At 43.1% G+C, this 18,972-nt stretch overlaps 1 protein-coding gene across 4 annotated transcripts in view; it reads left to right on the top strand.

Annotated features, from left to right (window-relative positions):
* Positions 1-18,972, top strand: part of ST6GAL1 (ST6 beta-galactosamide alpha-2,6-sialyltranferase 1) — a 128,575-nt gene that overhangs the window by 41,383 nt on the left and 68,220 nt on the right. The window contains exon 1 of one of the 4 annotated variants that reach the window (XM_012641751.1): positions 15,733-15,781. The exons of the other annotated variants lie outside the window; for them this stretch is intronic. The gene's annotated coding sequence lies outside the window, so the exon portion shown is untranslated. Of the gene's footprint in view, positions 1-15,732; positions 15,782-18,972 lie in introns of those variants that run through there. 4 annotated transcript variants of the gene reach the window in all.

Genomic DNA, 18,972 nt, shown 5'->3' with positions numbered 1-18,972 from the left:
TAAGGTATGGCTCATGATGGGCTCTCAATAAATGTTAGCTGTTAGTATTATAATATAAATGGATCGAAAGCATATCTTATTGTGAAAGGATATTTGTTTTACAAAATCGCATTAGTCCTAGAACTAGATCCTAAAGACAGAAGTCAAGAGGAAGTAGATTCTGGATCACCGGATCTACATTCTAAAACTCTAAACTCAGTAAATGGAGTGAGCTGACTTCAAAGGTCCTTGTCACTTGTGGTCAAACAATCAGTGCCATCATATGTTGGGTGTGAAGGTTGAGCTGTTCTTCAGGGACCCGGTGCCCAGTCGGTGTCTGCTGTGTACATGTGTGCTGCAGACGGCATTTGTGCACTGAGGAGGGCTTTGGGGGCGTTAATGTTCTAGAAGAGGTGGAGTGGAGCAGCTACGCAAAGTAAAGAAGGATCCCAACTCTGGGAGGGAAGAAGGAAGGAGGTGTTAAAAGAAAAACTTTAGACAAAATAAATGTAACAGAGTTCATCTGAACAAAGAACCATTCCTAAATCCGGTGGCGCTCAGAACAAGAAGCAGTTTAGAAAGCTTTGCTGCTGCAGCGTGGACGGTGAGCTTTTACAGGCTGAATGTAGAAGGAAGACAAAAAAGATATATTTGATTGATCAGAGTGGAAAGACCCTAGCTAGAGGTTAGTTGGTGGTTTCTGACTGGTAAAGTCTCTATTTTCATATTATTGTTTACATTAAATTGAGTTTTGGTTTGCTTAAGTAGGAACTCTGGCTACAGAGACAACCTTAGGCTAATATCCTTCTTCTTACTTGCTTTAACAGAGGAATGGCAGAGGCAGAAGTGAGCAGGTATTTCAGTGCTGTCACTCCCTGCCTTGTGCCCTGGGTAGCCTGGGTAGCACCAAAGTCCCTTAGCTTCTGAGGCTTTAGACTCCCCATCATGCCACCAGCACACTAAAGCACTTCACTTTCCTCAGGGACTGATGGTTGACAGATGACTTTCTATCTCTTATTGGCATCGCAAGTCTTGTCTTTGTTTTCGAATTCTCAAGGTCCGTCTTGCAGGCATATAAATTACAGAAAATGGTCGGGGACTGTTGTCCCATCAGAGCCTGGAGAAAGACTTTACTCTTACTCTGATCTATTGACCTTCTTTTTCTAACCTCAGCCTTGATAACAAAACTCAGCAAACGCTTTCTTATAGATTAAGAGCACACTATAAGACATTGCTTAAAATGGAAGGAATCCCACTGGAAGTCTGCCCTCGGATGCTTCCATTCCTAAGATCCATGATTGAAGATGCAGAGCAAGCTATGTACAGATTGCATCAAAGGGATGGCACATTCCTACTTTTACATTTGAAGTCATCCCTAACCTTTGTAAATGTGGATAATCATGACCTTCCTCAAGTCATTTCTTGATGATTTTAGCGGAAATACATTGCTGCTTACTTGTGACTCTCAGAGAGGCTTCCTTGATGCTGAGAATCATGGCAGACTGCTGAGGAATGTGTATCTGCAAACTACTGGGGCTCCATGGCAAGGATGTTGAGGGCCAGAAATTTGACGGCTTTTGAGGAGTGATGACAGCTGGGCAGATGAAGTGAGAGGAAAGGAACATGATCTGTATGTCATTTAAGGAACCTTGGGCTTGGGACCAAAGTGTTCCTATGTGTATTAACTTGGACAAGGAGACCATCTGAGTTCCCCCTCATCTCTGTCTGCCAAGCAGAAGAAGATGGCATCTTCTAGTATATTGATCTCATGTGTTAGAAAAACAAGAATTCTGCAAGAGTGGCAAAGGAACTTGAGGCCTTTTTCCAACTCAAATTATATTTTCTGTAGGTGTAAACAGATCTTGCTTTTTGGTTTACATTATTCTCATTCTCATGTTCAGATGGAAGGTCCTCCACCTCAGTTCCCTTCTTAACTGCCTATTTGCTACCTTTTCTTCCAGCATTCCTTGGCTTCCCACTCAGGCTGAGGCCTCTCAATCACTGCCATTTCTGTCCTCTGTGTCTCCCTGACCTTGTTTCTGTTCAAAAACCCTGCTCACATATCCTTTCCTTCTTGGAGGCCTCTGACTATAGCCAGCCATTCCAATAACAGTCCCCGTCTTCATTTCTAACCGCAGCCAAGATGGTATCTTTTTCTTGGATCTCCTTGTATAAACATTGTCACTATTATAGATGGTCCTTGGCTTATGATGGTACAACTCATGATTTTTTGACTTTACAAAGATGCAAAAGTGATGCACATTAGGTAAGCTCCTTGACTGGCAATGAGGTTATGTCCAGATAAACCCAACCTAGGTGAACTTAGGATGGACTTATCTGGAATGGCATCATAAGTTGAGGAACATCTGTATATAATTTGTTCTTTTATTATAGTGATCCAATTTCCTTTATTTGGCTGATTTGTTTTCTGCCTCAGGTATGCTAAGTCTGTCTCTCAAAACCCTTTGAAGGCAGGAACTATAGTTTATGTGGAGGTAGTGATGGTTGTGTTTTAATTTCACACAGTGTCTAGCAGGTAATAAGTCACTCATTCAACATATGTTTGCTGGATACTTACCATGGTATGGGCACTGGACAAAAAGGTGCTGGGGATATGGAGCTAATTATCACTTGGTGGTTGAAGTTCTTAGAGTTTTAAGGGAAGACAGGTATGATATTGCATTATTAAAATGATATTTTAATTTGATTAGAATTGTCATTGAGATTTAAGTAAAATTTCCTGGGAACTCAGATGAAAAATGAGAAAAGAAAGAGATAGAGGCAGATTTAAGAGATATTTTGAGAGTAGAAATAGTAGAAGTTTGTGACCTATTCATTTTGATTCAAAACCATTTACAGGCTTGTTTTAAAGGCAGTGAAGTACTAGCACGGACAGATTGGTCCAGGAGCACTTAGAGTGAGGGATGAGTTGAATATGGGATGGGAAAGAAGGAAAAGTTGAAGATACTAAGCTTTACAACATAGAAAGAGGTAGAGAGTAAGGGAGGGGATTATAATTATTAACATACATTGAGTGCTTATTATTATGTGCGAGGTAATTAACATAAATTGCCTCAGTATTTTTTATAATAACCCTAAGAGGTAGGTACCGTTATTTTCTCTGCTTTACAGGAGAGGAAACAGACACTCAGAGTGGTTGACCAGCATAAGATCATGCAGCTGGGAAGTGGTAGAGTTAGGTTTAAACCCAGGAATCCTTGCTCCAGCGTAAACACCCATGCGGCTGGGTGAAGACAAACTGCCAGCTGACCAAGAACGCCCCCAAAGGGCTCTCATGCCGATAACTGCTAAATTTATGCCTCCAGCTGTACCTTTCTCCTGCCCTCTAGACTTTCCTATCAGTCTTCCTGCTTAGCACTCTGTTTGACAGTCTAATCTCAAATTCAGGATACCCAAAACTGAACTTCAGATTTCTCTGGCTCCCTGCCCCCAGATCTGCTCTTCCCTCCTCTTGCCCTTTTCCACTGGAAGCAGCACCATCCTTCGAGTTGTTTGGGCCCCAACCCTTGGAACCATCCTTGATTTTTCTCTCTCGCACGCTGATGTGTAAGACATCAGGTGTGATTTTCAAAGCACATCTAAAATATACCCATGTTTTACCACCTCTACTGCAACCACCTGGTCTGAGCCATGAGCATCTCTTACTGGGAGTGTTGCTATCTCCCTGCTACCACCATTGTCCCCTATTGTTGTCCCCACATGGCAGCCTGAGCAGTCCTGGCAACATTAAGTCAGATCGGGTTGTTCCTCTGCTGCAGCTCCCATTTTATCCAGTAAAAGCTAAAGTTCTTACCATGACCCCAAAGGTCTTGCCTGGTTTCCTCCTCTTCCTCCACTCCACTGTCTCTGTTTCTGTCTGAACTCCTCTCCTTGGACTCTCCCCCTTGCTCCCTTCCAGCCAGTGTACACCACTGCACTCTGCTTTGAGGCTTTGCCTTAAATGCTCTTCCCCAGGTACTGCAGGGCTCCCTCCTTCACCACCTTCAACTCTTTGCACAAATGTCCCCTTTTCAGCTAGGTGCAGCAGCTCCTACCTGCCTGTAGTCCAGCTACACAGGAGGCTGAAGCGGGAGGATCACTTGAGCCTAGGAGTTTGAGGCTGCAATGAGCTATGATCGCGCCACTGCACTCCAGCCTCGGTGACTGAGCGAGACCCCATCTCTAAAAAAAAAAAAAAAAAAAGAAAAGAGTCCCTTTTTCAAAGAGGACTCTTCCGACTACACTTTTGAAAATGAAAACCTGCCTCAACTTAGCACTTCTGATACCCCCATCTGGTACTCTGCTCTACTTTGTTTCCCAGAGAACTTGGCATCTTTTATGATACTAAATAATTTCCTTGTTTTTTACATTGATAGTTTTTTCTGTCTCCCTCTGCTACAGTGTAAAACTCTCTAAGATTGCTGATCTTCATCTGGTTTATTCACTGTTGTATCCTAAGTACCAAGAATTATGCTTAGCACTTACCAAGTGGTTAATACATTTTTAGAAAAAGTGATTACTCACTTTTTAAAAATATAAAGTGTATAGAATATATAGTCTCTGTACAGGTCTCCACTTTAAAATTTTTTTAATGGCTGTGGTCTGGAGTCTGGCAGGGAGGCCAGAGGGGGCTGTCCACGTGGATGCAGGAATCTTCTGCATGCAAGAGGCACAGAGCAGTGAAGCTGGCCCCCTGGGGATGTGGGTATTTCAAGGCTGGTAGAAAGTGGTCACCAGAGGAAATTGAGAGGGGGAGGGGGCAGGGAAATGGGGAGGAGTCTGTAAGGCACTAGAGGGAGGGGGTCTGAAGGAGACCCAGGGAGGCCTGACTGAAGTACTGGAAGTATTGCAGTATTGGAAGGGAGTCTTCAGATTTTGCAATTAGAAAGGCAATTTCAGTGGAATGACGTGGGCTGACCTCAATTATTTGAGGAACAAATGGAAAGTGAGGAAGATTAAACAACTCAAGAGGCCTTGCCATGAGGAAGGAGAGATTAGGTTGCTGTTTGAGGAAGTGGTTTGTTTGAGGATTTTTTTTAGCTGTAAAAAAATAATTTTTTGGGTGTGAGTGGGTGGGTGGGGATGCGGAAATGACACGGTAAGCTGATCACATCCAGACTGGCTTATGAAACATCGCGCAGGTTACGTCTGGTCCGTGCCAAAGAATTGCTGTTCCGTCCAAATCCCTATCATGGTGCCTGGCACATAGTGGGTCCACAATAAGTATTTGTTGAATGTAATATTAAATGCTGTAGGATTTAGGGACAGTTCCCTATACCAACAACAACAACAAAATAACAAGAATGTCTGATGTAGGGGGATTGCTTTTCCACCCCCTAACCATTAGCTAGTGATGTCTTTCTCTCCTTCGTGATATACTCCTTTGCTCTTTGAGCAGCTATGTGTGGTTATATTTTGGTTTCCTCTTTACTGCACAGTGTTTATGTTTGTAAGAGGTGAATCTTAAGACAACTCACTTGGGTGATTAGACTGAATGTTACCTAAAAGTTGCGTAGATGTAAGGGAATATGATGGTAGGTCTTGGGGAGCAAGGGAAACAAGAGAGCTGGCCAAAGGTGGTGGAAAATCCACTGGACTTGCAGTCAGAGCCCGATGCTGAATCAGCTTCATCTCACAGCAAGTCCAGCCACCACTCTGGAAGCTGGATTTAAATGATCTAAGGTCATTTCCTTTGGATTTTATAAAAAGAATAGTGTTAGCAAAGGAAAAAAATAAGACGCCATGACTTGTTAAATGTATTCAGAACATTTTCTTTTTTAAGGTTTCAAAAAAGTGGTATGCAGAGAACACAGGCTTAGTTCTCTGATGGTGGCAAGTGGCATAACATTCATAAGATGTCCTGGGAGAAAGCACAATGATTCAACTTCTATTTTATTCTTACCAAGCCTGAAAAAAGATGGATTGGCAGGCTGCATAGGAAAGAGTGAAAGAAAGAAAAAACCCCTAATGTTTATTAAGTATCCTGTGTCCCTGGAACTATGCTAGGCACATGTGCACCTGTGACCATCCCTGTCAGGCAAAGGGCATTATGTCAGTGTTTGAAGTAACCTACCCAAGGTCACACAGCTAACCGTGGGGAGAGAGGATAGCACGAGCCCTGGGGAGATAAAATTGAAGCCCATGGCCAGAGAAGAATGAATCTAAGAAATGTGGTTGTTTGAAGTCAGTCACATTTCCCAGCATCCGGCACAGTGTCTTATTCTCCTGAGAATTTGAGAAACATTTATTTATCAAAAGGGTGATTGGGTGATTGAGTGAATTACCAAGGCCCTGAGAAGACTTCCAAATGTTTTTTGCTGAAGGTCTTCAAGGTCTTATGAAGAATGAGAGAAACCTAGGGAGAGAGAAATGTAATTTAAATTTTCAAAAGAGATAATTATAAACCATTGGTATCAGGCAATAAATGAGATGACCTATGTAAACTATATATATATCACATGGTAGTACTCAATAAGTGATAATGATGATACTTAAGGGAATTATTAATTATCATTAAATAAATATATCTCTATTGCTTCTCCTTACCCTGGGACATGAGACATATACTTACCATGCCCTGACACTTTTAATTTGGCATTCATATTCAAAAGCACTGTGGCTTTTCTCAATCCATGATGTCCTACTATGTGAGGTAACATCTTTCCCGGTTGGCAATCATGCCCAGAGCCTTGTGTCTCAGTTTTAGTTCCTTTTTGTGTGCCTGTATAGTGAGATTTCCACATGGCCCCTTAGCCTATATGTTAAGGACCATCCCAAATATCCTTTCAATGTCCAGACATTTTTGTATGGTATAAAAGCATAGTGAAACTTCAGTTTATATTAGTTGTGATGGTTATTAACTTAGAACTCTTCTATTAGACAGTGAACATCTTTGTATTCTCCAAAACTGAAGATTTATATTTTCAAAGACAAGAAGGAAAATGTGGACTGGGTGGTGGCCCAGTTGGCTCCCTTGTGGTGCTTCTGTAACTGTCATAAAAGGTGCTAATTTGTGTTGGTCATGGGAAGAGTGCTTTTCCTCAACTCTAACCCATGATTTTTAGATGAATACATAAAGGACTTGTCAATCACATTTATGGATGATTTAAAGCTGGGAGGGGTAGGAAATCGTTTATGCCAGAGTCAAGGTTCTCTATACACTTGACAGGCTAGAAGAAGGACTGAGTGAAGAAACACAGACTGTACCGGGATGAATGTAAAGACCTTCCTGCAGCCTCCGAATGCTGATGGCCAAGCAAGGCAGTGGGGAGGTGGGGCTGAAGACTAGTGAGCGTGATTTCAGTGGAGCTCAACTAAGTGAGAATTATTAGCATGAGGCCGCTCAAATCAAACAGAAACTCTTAATATTTGTGTTGTAGAGGTACAGTCATTCTCTGTTCCATACTAGTTGGGTCACACTTGGAAACTGTTTACGTTAGTTCCTTTAAGAGTGATGTGGACCAATGGGAATAGGCCCAGAGGATAGTGAACAGAAAGGTTAGGTGGCCCAGATACCATGTTATCGAAAGAATAGTTCAAAGAATGAGAATGTTTAGTTTAAAAAAGAGAAGGTTTAGAGGTGCATCATAATCTTAAAGGATTGTTTCATGGAAAAAATAACAGATGTTTGTTTTACTCTAGGGAGTAGAATTAGAACCAGCAGGGGGGAAGCTTAGGGTCATGGGGAGAAATTCAGCCCAAAGTAAATAAAAAGTTTTTCATAATTAATATTTGGCTCTCTGTGGATGGGCTGTCTTGAAAGAAGAGATATCATTATTACAGGTGTAAAGTAGCTGCTGGCTGGCCATTTTTGGTTGCTATTGAGCGGGGAATTTGTTTATCAGGTAGAGGATTGTCCTGACGGTCCACTGAGGTCTTTTCTGACTGTGGTGGTGTGATGCTAGGGCTCAGAGAGTGCGCCGGCTCCACGCACCATGCATGAGGGAACCCGAGTAAACCATTGGCAAGCTGATGGGGGTGAGGGCAGTTCAGAACGCCTGAGCTTTGGATGCAAAGCTAACAATTGAACTCTTCCTATATTTGACATGCTTTCAGTGTAGAGAATTATCAATTTTGAGTTTATGTCAGACAATTAGTATCCCAAAGTGCCCACCAAGTAGCATTTACTGTTTGAAAAGTAGTAAATAGCAGCACGACTATAGGGTATTTGAATTTGAGTGTCTTTTCCTAAGAGATCTCAGGGACCCTAAAGACCTCCTGAATGTCCCTCCAGCATTGTTCCAGCTAGGTGCAGGCCCATTCTTCTTTCTTCACAGCAACCCTTCCTTATCCACTGTTACCTGTAGGGCCCGCCTTTCCTCTGTGTTTTATAGGCATGGGCTGGGTTAGCCGAGTTGGTTTGAATGCTAGCTCTGTACTAGCTCTATGACCTTGGACAGGGGCTTGGCTCTTCATGTAAAGATTCTAATCTCTACCTATAAAATGCAGGTGACTTGTTTCCACCTTGTAGATTCTTTAATGATAATTAGAGATAGACAAACTGCCTAGAAGCATAGCACCAAGTCCCTAGTTCATGTTCAGTCAATGGTGTTAATATTTGTGGTGATTACTGATAGGCGTTAGACTGGACAGCTATATTCAGCCCCCCATGGGTAGCTCCCTGGTGCGAAGAATTCCTTCTTGTCTGAGGACTTCATCTCAGCTCACCTTCTCCAGTCCTTCTCTCTCAAATCGTTGCAGTCCTCTCCCATAAGATTCCACTTTTTTTATTTCTTTTCAGAAATTTCAATGAATAAGCCAGTTTCTGGCTTTATCCGGAAGTAGCTTGCTCAGATACTTGCTCCAACAAGTTCCCCATCACTGCCTCTCATGGTTGTCAGCCTCCCTACCTCCCCACCTTTGCATACTGGGCATCTGCAAATAGTGGAGCAAAGTTTCATGGTATTGTCACGAATCACCTTGCCAGATTTCACTTTGTGCTTGGTGGTAATGAACTGACTGGTTCTTTCTTTGTCTCATGCCATCAAGACCTTTCCATTGAAGCTTTCAGTTTGTCACACGGGAGAGGCAGGTAGTACCCAGCTAGCTGCCCTCTCCTGGGCTGGCCATGCTTTGGCTTTTCAGTCAGGCCAGGTATTTATTTTCTCCTGGGTGCAGTGTGCTTCTCCTATAAGTACCTCATTCACGATTCATGCGTTCACAGCATACAAAAGTCACTTCTTAGGACGTAGTGTCGGCCTAGTAGTTTGTTAGGTGCCTGTGCTTCAGGGAAAACTAGAATGGTTCCTGTTTTCTGGAAGATCATGCCCTAGCAGGGGAGACAGACATGGAAACTGTGAGAGGGGTGCTATGTTAGGGTCTGCACAGGGTGCTGTGGGGGCACAGGGAGGGGCTTCTGACTCAGATTGGGGCAGGGAGACTTTGGCTCCTTATACTAACTTACCTCATGTTCAACACTCTCCTTTATGTCAGACCCACTGGTTCTTTCCACACACTGAGTCAAATGATGCCTGCGGCTTCTCCCTGGATGGCCTCATTTGGGCCTTTCAGTTTTCCCACCCAAGGGATTGCCTCCTTGGCCTCACCAGGTCTCACTGGTGAAGGTGTGTGTTCTCGTGACCTGGCTTCCTTGGTGCATGGGCTCCTTGCCTGATTGCCTCATCCCACAGTGGACAGGGGTAGGAGCCACCCTGGTGCATCTGGGGTGCTCCCTATCCGCCTTGCTTCCTTTGCTCACATAACTTTACTGCTGGGGGTGGGTGTGGGCATTGAGCTTGTGGGCAGAAGTGAGTTCCACTGAGTCATGGAGCTTGCCTCTGCCCCGGTCTCCACAACAGAAGCCAGAGTAGGCTTCTGTCCCCCAACCCTCTTTTTCCCTTCTTGCCTGTAATCTTTGGGGACCTTGTGGGTCCAACCCTTTGAGAGGCCTTTTGGGTACCATTTTACCATCTCCCATCTCTCTTATCTCCTGTGTGGCCAAATCAGTCCTGAGGATGGGAATCCAGTTCTTTAAACTGAGCCCTTCAGACTCTGCTGTGGTACCTGAGAACACTTTCAGTATTCAACCATATATATCTTTTACAATTCCAAACATACTACATAACTATGATTTAAAAAATCAACAATGAATACTTGAGGCCAACTTTTTTTGAAACACAAAGGCAAATTAGATGTGGTCCTTGCCCGTAAGGTGCTCATAGTCCACTGTCTATCTAGGCCAGATGGTTCTCACCGCTCGTCCACACTCGTGAGGCGAATCCTTTACTCACCTGCCCAACACACCCATCCCCTCAAATTCTTCCTGGGATTACAGAGATAGGCCCTGTGGCGGAGGATAGGTCACACCTGGAGCTGGTCACACCAGCTCACACCTGGAGCTGCCTGTGGGCTGGAACTCTGACTTGAGTGTTCATGTCCCCCATAGCATCTAGCCTCAGGTGGGGGCTCCCTCTGTGCAAAGAATTGAAATAGCACGCTCATCAAGGAATTTATTCCAAGCTCAAACTCCCTGTGGGTCCCTGTGGTCACTGCTTGGTGGCTCTTGGGTAGAATACATCCTTTGTCAGTTTGCTCTCATGAACAACCAGTCTGACTCAATTATTAAGTGTCCATAATAACCCAATGGACTTGAGATTTAAAGAAAAAAAACTGTCTCCTTTTTTTTTGGTCAGCATGTCAACTGTACTTCTTTTATTTTAAACAAAAAAGTCATTTACTGTCCTGCTTGCTCTAGCATGTCAGTAAAATGGAAGGGAAGGCGGAATAGTGAGAAGCTGGAAGTGAAACTAACCAGTATGCAAACTTGCAGAAGTCGTTCCTCAGGATCCCAGAGTGGGGATTTGCTCTGCTTCTCAGTTAGCTGAACGGGGTTTTTGTTGTTGTCTGTCGTTGTCAAAATGTCGTTGTCAAAATGGAAAATAAAGGGGTCTAGTTAAATAACCGTGCCTTAAAGACCTTCCTTCCATCCAGGGGCAGCAGCATGCTGAAAAGAAAATGGTAGGCTTGAGGAACAAGATTTGAATTCTGGTCCTTTCATTTTTCTGGCTGTGTGGCCTTTGGAAAATCACTTGATTACTCTGAGTTCCAGCTTGCTCATCTGTAAAATAATCAACCTACAGAGTTACTCAGAAGATTTAAGATAAAAAAGAAAGCACCTGGCACAGTACTCTGTATGATTCTTGTAGTACTGGTGATGATAATGACAATGATCACAGTAACAAAGGAATACGAGGCTCTGTTCTGCACGCTGCTTCATGCAGGTGGACATGGCTGTACTTGCTCATCAAAGAATGTCTTTGTGACCTGAACCCCTGGGCATGCTCCTTATCTTCCACACATTTCTGTGTGTTAAGATGTGATTATCTTCATCCCCTAAATATCAACTGAAGTACTAGAGGCCTGGCAAGCTTCACCTCAGAGAAGCAAAATCAGAGCGCCCAGAGTGCCACGTCAGTTCAGCTCCACTCAGAGACTGAGAGAGAGAGAGAGGGAGAGGTTTGGAGTAGCGCCCACAGTCTGACAGCCACCTGATCAGCGGAGAGCCTGGCACGAGCGCAGGTGGGGAGATGTGAGTTAGGGTTCCCTCATTCTCTGTAGGGTGAGCATCTTCTTGTGCCAGGTGTGATCCCAGCATTTAAATAGTTGTCTTTTCAGTGTAACATGGTATTACACTGAGGATAATTCCGTTACATAGAAGAAAAAGTAGTGATCTCTTTGGGGCTGGAGTCTAACCCAGCTGTGTTGGATTCACTGAGTGAACTTTTGCATGAGTGTTCAGAGTTACAGAAACAGACACAAGCACTCTGGATCGTACAGGTGATTTACAGTAGGGGCATCTTTTGTTTGTTTAACTGTCATTTACTGCCCATGAATATCCATACGAAATAAGATCTTATTTTAACTAACTTCCAACTCAGCTGTTTATTTTTTCATTCTACCTGCAAATATTTCAGTATGTATGTTTAAAAGGTAGGGACCCTTTAAAATAAAAACAACTTAACTACAGTATGCTACTATCACATTTAAATAATGAACTATTCCTTAGTAGTCATCAGATATGGAGTCAATATTCAAACCTCCTCAATTATTACATATATGTGTGTATGTATATATATATATGAGTGTGTGTGTATGTGTATATATGTGTGTGTGATTTTTAAAAGTTTGTTTATCCAAATCAGGGTCCAGATGAATACATTGCAATAGGTTGATATGACCTTTGAGACTCTTAAAATGCTTTAATCCATAGTTTCCGAAGGGAGGGGTATTTTCTACCTCAGACAGTGATCTTTTGAACTTTTGGGTGGGTGAGTTATATGGCTGCACTGTCTCTGTACACGGAGGCGGACACGGCCCACAGATGCCACTTCTGCAGAGGTGCTCACTGCCTCCCACTGTTCACACCATCCCTCTCAGAAACACCTACTTCCTGGTCACCGGGTTATTAAAATTTTTAAATGAAAATATGATCATTTGATTACTTTTTAAAATACCTGAATACCAGTCTGAAAGACAAGTCAGCTGTAGAAATCTCAGCTTCAGATCTTCACCCAAGAAACTTTGTATATTTGCTTTTCCTGGGCAATGCAGATAGAATGTTATGTTTCTTATACAGTAAGAGTTTGCAGTTTAGCTTAACTAGAAATAATGCAGATCTGATTTTGGAATTAGGAAGAAACATGCTGTGATGTAGAAAAGCCCACCCTCCCACCTCCATGATGATGTAGCTTTGTGCTTTTCATTCTTCTTGGCCTTGGAAGGAGGTAGATAGAGTGTAGGTGATAAGGAGGCATTTCCTAGCTAAAAATAGGAACAAGGATGTTTTGAGACAGGAGCTCCTGCTATCACAGGCATCTGTGTGCAAATAGCTGAGATTATGCGGGTGCCACAGGTGGTACTCAAGCTTCTAAGAGCTCACTGCACACCTCCCTAAGTGGACCACAAGAGAGGTGGAGAACCTGGAGTGGCGAGGGCAGGAAGGCGATGGTGTCCGTCTGTAGGAAGGGCCTGCCAGCCAGGGACTTCCCACCATAGGATCCCTATTGCAGGTGGCACTGTGCAGCATATGCTGATGTTTACTTTGCACTAACTGCTGTAGAATTCCATGCTAGCTCCTACTGGTCCACCCTCCTGTTTTGCAAATGACTACACTCTAGAGTCCTTCCTGTTGGCCATTTCACATGTGTTCCCCAGCTCTTGTCCCTCTCTGCTTGGTCGCTGGTACACTTGATTCCTCCATCAGACACACTTTCCACATTGCGTTGTCACTTTGTTTGCAAGGCCATCTCCACTTTGAGATGCTCTCATCTGCCTTGAGGCAGCTTGGTGTCTGTGGTAGTTTGAGGGGTTCTGCCTGCAGCACTGGGCTTTGGTTATATTAGGAGATGTGGGGGGGAGGAGGAGGCATATTCTTGGGGAAACTTGTTTTCAGAAACATGAGACATCGAAAAAATAACAGTATAAAATGGAAGGCATAGAGTATCAGAGGAGGCAGGCAGGACTGCACAACTTCCTCACGGTGCAAATTGCACTCCTTGATCCTGACTTGCAAAGTCCTGTGTTTATTATGCACTGTCCCATGCGTTCTCTTATGTAATGAACAGGGCATCATCGCCCCCTGTTTTGGCTCAGAGGAGTGGAAAGTTCACCCAGTTAGTAACGGCAGCACTGGGGCTGGAGCCCAGTCTTCTAAGTCCGTATCCATTTGATTCTATCATCTGTCTGAGGATGGTAAGGAGAAGGGACTCGCCCAGTCTAAAGATTAAGGATTTTAGACAGTGCTGACGATGCTGAACAATGTATGTGGCTAGTGAATGGAAGAAAAAAGAGAGAAAGAACTAGCAATGAGAAGTTACTATGTTTTAAGCCAGCGCTGTCTGATGGAACTAGAAAGCAAGCCACAAATAGGGGCTGCGTAAGTAATTTTCAAATTTGTAATAGCCACATTAAAAAGTAAAAAGAAATGGATGAAATTAATCTTAATAATATACAGTTGACCCTTGAACAACACAGGGATTAGGGATGCTGACTCCCCACACAGTCGAAAATCCACATATAATTTTTGACTCCTCCAAAACTTAATACTGATAGCCTCCTGCTGACCAGAGCCTCACTGATAACATAAACAGCTGATTAACACGTTGTGTTTGTTGTATCTATTATATATTGTATTATCACAAGAAAGTAAGCTAGAGAAAAGAAAATGCTATTAAGAAAATCATAAGGAAGAAGAAATATGTTTATTATTTGTTAACTGGAAGTGGATCATTATAAAGGTCTTCATCGTCATCATCTTCAGGTTGCATAGGCTGAGGAGGAGGAGGAAGAGGAGGGGTTGGTCTTGCTGTCTCATGGGTGGCAGAGGCCGAAGAGGTCGGGGAGAGGTGGAAGGGTAGGGAGAGAGGCAGGCACGTTCAGTGTAACTTTTACAGAGAAAAATCAACATATAAGTGGACCCACACAGTTCAAACCTGTATTGTTCAAGGGTCACCTGTACTTTATTTAATCAATATATTCAAAATATTGTTACTTTGTCATATAATGAATATAAAAAATTATTAATGAGACTTTCTACATTCCTTTTTCCATATGAAATCTTTGAATTTATGTATGAATTTTTACACTTACAGAGCACCTCAATTTGAACTAGCCATATGTGACTAGTGGCTATTGCATTGTGCACAGCACAGTTTTAAGCATTTTACATATATTATTTGACACATTTCAAAGTTAATTATAGTACTGCCTAATTGCTGAGGAAATGAAGCCCAGAGAGGTTAGGTAATTTGTCTGGGGTCACAAAGCTGGATTCTGACCCAGGTCTATCCCTCCTCTTCCCACTCTGGCAGACAGCCAACCCTCTAGGAAGGGGCCCAGGGGCAAAACAGGGGTACCTAATTTCCAAACTATTGTTTAACTTGTTCCTGAGGAGGCAATTGGCAGATCCTAGGGAAGTAAAGGGAACCATTGTCTTCCATGCATGTGCCAAAGTTAAGGGAGTCCTTTCACGAGGCAGTGAGCCTCTTTCAAGGGACATGGGACCATTAACACCTCTCTCCTTTTAGAAGTTGTGTGACATCAAGGTTATATAATGCGTAGAAAGAGCTCAGCTATTTCAGGGCCAGGCAGTTGCTAGCACTGAATAAACATGTCTTCTGTCCCCTATGCTAAGGCAAGAGAGCCTATGGAGTAGGCCCTGATTTATCCCTTTCAGGAAAGACTGCTGTATTCTAATGGAGGAGAAATAGATTAGGAGCACCATGTGCCTGCTCTGTGGGCAACCAGCTTGGTTCTAAGTTTGTTTTCCTTGTTTTATTCACGAACATTACAACAGCAGTCAAGGTACATTTTTCAAATCCTGCATCCTGACATGTTACTGTTCGCTTTACAATAGTCCCTTGTAATCACTGTCCATTTGCAAAGCAAATTTTTAATATAATTACAATTTTAGTGTTGATGAAAAGTTTATTTTGTTTTTTCCCTTATCACAAACATTTTTTCCATCTTTAAAGTACGTGTAGTTAATGGCTTCATAGGATATCATGGAACTCCGTGTCATAATTGGCTTTATCCAATGAGTAGATTGTTAGGTTGTTTCAAAATTTTTCAACATATTTGATGATACAGCATGCAGACACATGCTTATGTTTCTTTTCTATTTTTGAACTAGAGCTTTGTAATAAATACCCCAGTCTTTGAATTTCTTGGCTAGAAAGCTATAAACATTTAAAATGTGTTGGTTGTTCTGAGATATTACTTCTGTTCTCTCCAGGTCTCGCTTCCGTTTTCCCAACCGTGAGTGATATGTGAGCACACCGGTTTTGCCACACATCACCAGCACTGGGTACGAAAATTTACTTAAAGTTTTGCTAAATCTAACTGGGATAAAAATGTTTGTGTGTACTTCCCCACATGCTTCTAAGAACACCACTTACGTAACTGACCAGGGTGACAGGTGGGGCCGCATTTGGCAGAGGGGCGTCTTCCTCAGAGGAAGGTTGGTTCAACAGTTTTTCTTTGCAAACTAATGGTGAAAAACAAACCCAGAGACCCACAATCTTCAAGCTGGCCACGTACTTTGCTAAGTTCAGCCTCAGCCTTGCACAGTGGCGCAAAAGCAGAATGGAACTCTGTTGCAAAGTGTACACAGCCTGCCAACAGGGTGACCTCCGTGCTTCCTTCCATACCTTCAGTCTCACATGGATCTGTCATGGGCTTTGAAGTCAGAGAGATGTGTGACCTCGGAAAAATTATTTAATATTCCTTTGCCTCATTTCTTTTTTTTTTTTTTTTTATTTCAGCAAATTATGGGTGTACATATGTTTAGGTTACGTGTGTTGCCCTTGGTTCCCCCCCCCCACCGAAGTCCGTGTTTCAAATATGTCCATCCTTTGGGTAGTGCGCATTGCACTCCTTGTGTATACAAATACCCGTCCCCTCCTCCCTCCTCCCCCCTCCTCCCGCCGCCCTTCCCGTGGTACAGATGATTAGGTTAGGTGTGTTGCCCTTGGTTCCCCCCCCACCGAAGTCCGTGTTTCAAATATGTCCATCCTTCGGGTAGTGCACATTGCCCTCCTTGTGTATACAAATACCCCTCCCCTCCTCCCTCTTCCCCCCTCCTCCCACCACCCTCCGCCTTCCCTAGCATTCAATAGATGTAGTTCTGATATGTGCACTTATGTGTTGATTAGTTAATACCAATTTGATGGTGAGTACAAATGGGTCCCGTTCTGCTGCTCTTGTGGTGCTCCACTTTGGATAATGGGCTTAAGTTTAATCCAGGAAAGTGTAAGAGGTGCTAGATCACTGTCATTTCTTATGATTGAGTAATATTCCATTGTGAACATATACCAAATTTTGATAATCCACTCATGGATTGACGGGCACTTGGGTTGTTTCCACATTCTTGCAATAGTGAATTGTGCTGCCATAAACATTCGGGTGCAGATGTCCTTATCGTAGAATGTTTTGTGCTCTTTTGGGTAGATGCCTAATAGTGCTATTGCTGGATCGAATGGTATTTCTATCATTAGAGTGAATAGACAGCCCACAGAATGGGAAAAAATATTTGCTCTCTACACATCTGATAAAGGGCTGATAACCGGAATCTATCTAGAACTCAAAAAAATCAACAAGAAAAAATCAAACAACCCTATCAACAAATGGGCAAAGGAAATGAACAGAAACTTTTCAAAAGAAGACAGAATAATGGCCAGCAAACATATAAAAAAATGCTCAACATCTCTAATCACTAGAGAAATGCAAATCAAAATCACAATGAGGTATCACCTAACCCCAGTGAGATTGGCCTCTATCAAAAAAACACAAAACAACAAATGTTGGCGAGGATGTGGAGAGACAGGAACACTTCTACACTGCTGGTGGGACTGTAAGTTAGTGCAGCCTCTGTGGAAAAGAATTTGGAGATACCTCAGAGAGCTAAAAATAGAAATACCTTTGCCTCATTTCTTTATCTAAAATGGGATGACAGTAGTGTCTCCCTATAATATTGAAAAGTCTTAAGAACATTGCCTGGTACATAATTAGTACTCAGTAAATGTAAATGTGGATTCGAATCTTACTTCCAGCACTTTCTAGAGCACTACTCTGGACAAATTACTTACCTTTCTGTACTTTAGCTTCCTCGTGTAAAATGGGATCATAGCACTTGTTCTGGGAGGTGTTGGGGATTTAAGTGAGATAATGCATAGAGAGTATTTTGCACAGTGCCTTGCAGGTCTCCATAAATGTAATGAGAAGAAAAACACTGTTTTTTTGGTTTTATTTCCTACTCTACGAGAGCGAGCTTTGTTCCCTTACATTGGTCTAAGCTGCAGTTCTGTTGTAATTAGCTCTTAGATTTTGAGCATATTTGTTGTTATGGTATATTTTTAAGTCCACATTATAGGTTTGGGGCCATCATGAAACAGATGGGAGGTGAATCAACATTTTCTTGTGTCTCAACCTTTTAACATAATCTTGTTTTTGAGGTTAGTGAATGCGTAATTTCACATAGAGAGGGTGATACTTCATATACTTATTAATTTAGTGACTTTCCCCCACACTTGCTGTCAAAAGAAACTGTCAGGTCTATGGAAGGCGTCAAGTGTTCTGTATGTTCAGCAACGCAGACCAAAGTTGTCTAAATGATAAGGTGAGAAACACATTCTCTAGAAATGCAAAGAAATGGCACAGCTCACCCCGTTCCTGTCTGTCCACCTCCTCCTCCTCTTCATGTTTGTGCTGAGAAGTGTCCCCCCAGGCGGCCTCCCTGAGCCATGCAGACTGGGTGCTGGGCCTCCTCGTGGTAGCCCTCTACAGCCATAACTTCCTCTTCCCTGTCTCTCTCCCTCTGGAGGCAGAGACACGTATGGAGTGCTGAGGTGTCCAGGTCGGGTGCCAGGTAATGAGCGTGTGTGGCTAAATGAATGAACTTGTAAAAATCTGTCATCGATGCTAGAAGGGTGTGCGTAATAATGACCGGTGGATTTGCAATTGTGGCAAGGGGAAGGGAAGTGCCCTTCCCAGGCTGGGGAAAAGTGAATGTGCTAATCATGTCTGGAAAATGCCAAGGACTTTCCAGGGCTTACGTGGCCTTGCACCCTGTGCGGCATTAGTCCATCCCAGCTCTTTCTGACCCCTAAGCTGCTTCTCTCTGTCAGCATCTTGTCAACCCCTATCTGTGCCAGTTACCCTTGCCTAGGATTTAGGATGAAGAAAATTCTGTGATGTGTCTCTTGCTGTTTTCTGGGTGAAATGTGGACTCTGGGCATATCAGCAGAAAGGGTGAAGTTCCTTCTGCAACCCTCATGCCCTGTGGGTTAGAGAAGGGCAGGACCCCACTGGTTTTCCCTGGATGGCAGTATCTGCTGGAGTGGGGTGCTAAGCAGATGTGAAAATAATCTTGGTATAAAATGAGCTTTACTATTCAAATGTGGGCTCTGGGGCCTTCTGCCTTGTCACTGCTCACTTGGGGGATCCAATCTAACCTAAGAATAGTGTTCTTTACTGAGCACTTGTTGTATACAGGACAAT

Source organism: Propithecus coquereli, unplaced genomic scaffold (assembly GCF_000956105.1).
Source record: "Propithecus coquereli isolate 6110/MARCELLA unplaced genomic scaffold, Pcoq_1.0 Scaffold10, whole genome shotgun sequence".
NCBI lineage: Eukaryota > Metazoa > Chordata > Mammalia > Primates > Indriidae > Propithecus > Propithecus coquereli.
The sequence above is the reverse complement of the archived record's forward strand: the minus strand, read 5'-3'. Positions and strand labels throughout refer to the sequence as shown.